Raw genomic sequence first — 1,810 nt, 5'->3', positions numbered from 1 at the left:
TATAAAATTCAGTGAAGTAAAAAACAAAAATGATTGGCTATTAAATGTAATAAATGAGACCTGTGGACAGTCTTGTGAAAGAGCGTTTAGAACCTGTTCTTAGATTCGCAGGGAAGCCAGAAACGATCCACGAGGGAAGCAGCTAATCGAGGAGGAGTGCATGAAGATAAACGAGCACTACAGGGGCGGGAAAAGCAACCGAGAGATCGGCAGGCTCTTCGGACGCGACGAGAAGGTGACTAGGAACTACGTGAAGCGCGGGAAGGCGTCCTCCCTGACGAATAGGACAGGAAGAAATCCGAAAATAGTTGGCCGGGAGGCCAGGCGCGTCATTCGACTGGCAATTGTCCGAAACCTGTCCGCCCAAGAGATCGCAGGACTGCTTTCATCGAAACCAAGCAAGTCTACGGTACTCCGCGTACTACGTAGCAACCGCTACGTAACGTACGCGAAGAGAAAACTCGCCCCTGCCATCAAGCCGAATCATAAGAAGGCTAGGGTAGCATTTGCGGAGCGTTATGCTGGTAAAAGGGTCTTTTGGAGACGCGTGCTGTTCACGGATGAGAAGAAGTTCAACTTAGACGGCCCGGATGGGTTTAGATTCTACTGGCACGACTTGCGAGCAGCCCCCAAATTCATGTCGAACCGGGTCAATGGTGGCGGAAGCGTCATGATTTGGGCGGGGGTGAGCTGGCATGGCCACACCGAGCTGGGCTTCCTCAAGGGGAAGCAGAACTCTGTCAAGTACACCGAAACGCTGACCTCCAGCATGCTTCCATGCCTAAGAGAACTGGGGTCAAAGTTAGGCAATTTGACCCCCATTTTCCAGCATGATAACGCGTCCATACATGCATCGAGGTTCATCAAGGGCTTTCTAGCCACCCATAACATCGAAACGATGACGTGGCCTGCCAAAAGCCCCGATCTAAACATCATAGAGAACGTGTGGGGGCTTCTGGCTCGCCGGGTGTACGCCAACGGACGCCAATTTGACAAGCCTGCCGACTTGATCAGACATATCAAGTTAGAGTGGTCTCGCATTGATTCTGAGTATGTCAAGAAGCTAGTGCGAAGCATCCCAAAGCGTCTGGAAGCAACTCGGCTGTTAAAAGGAGCTAAGATCGGTTACTAGAGCCGTTTGCATGTAGAGCCTGCAAGTGCGGCTATAATTATGACCCGACCTGAAACTAGATTTTGCCTCCTGGCTCCAAGCCGACTTCGTCTTTTCAACCTCGCTTGCTGCACAAGTCTTCTATCCCTTTAAGACGGCCTCCGAGCCCTCCGATTGCAGGCAGGTCTCGGTTTCCGGCGCAAGATGTAAATACAAATGCATTTTTTACGCATTAATAATGCTAACGTAAAAAGTTTTGCCATACATTATGCATTTTCAGAATCTCAGGGGCTCCCATACATAATGGGGGCAATGTAATAATGTACATTAATGTATGTCAGTATGCATTATTCGGAAGCCCTGATTGCGAGTGTACTTCACAGCGCCCGAGCGCTTTCAACCGTCGATCAGGACCGACAGATTATCCTTGAATGGTGTTGGTTGAGCGCAAACGTTGCGGTCTTGTATTCGTAGAGGGCTTCCAATTCTAGAACAGCATCGAAGGAGGTCTTTTATTCGTAAAACCCGTTATTTCCATGATGGAAGCCTGGTGAAGTTTACAAGTAAGCGTATAGTGCAGTTTGATGTACGGTTGAGTTGCTTCATCTTCCTAGGATTGAAGCTGATCCAGCTTCACTGTGAAAACAAAGAGATGATCTCATCCATAATACACATGTACTCGACGCGAAGAGCTTGTCG

This window comes from Phytophthora parasitica (genome assembly GCF_000247585.1).
Source record: "Phytophthora parasitica INRA-310 unplaced genomic scaffold supercont2.36, whole genome shotgun sequence".
Lineage (NCBI taxonomy): Eukaryota > Oomycota > Peronosporomycetes > Peronosporales > Peronosporaceae > Phytophthora > Phytophthora nicotianae.
This window is presented reverse-complemented; position numbering follows the sequence as displayed.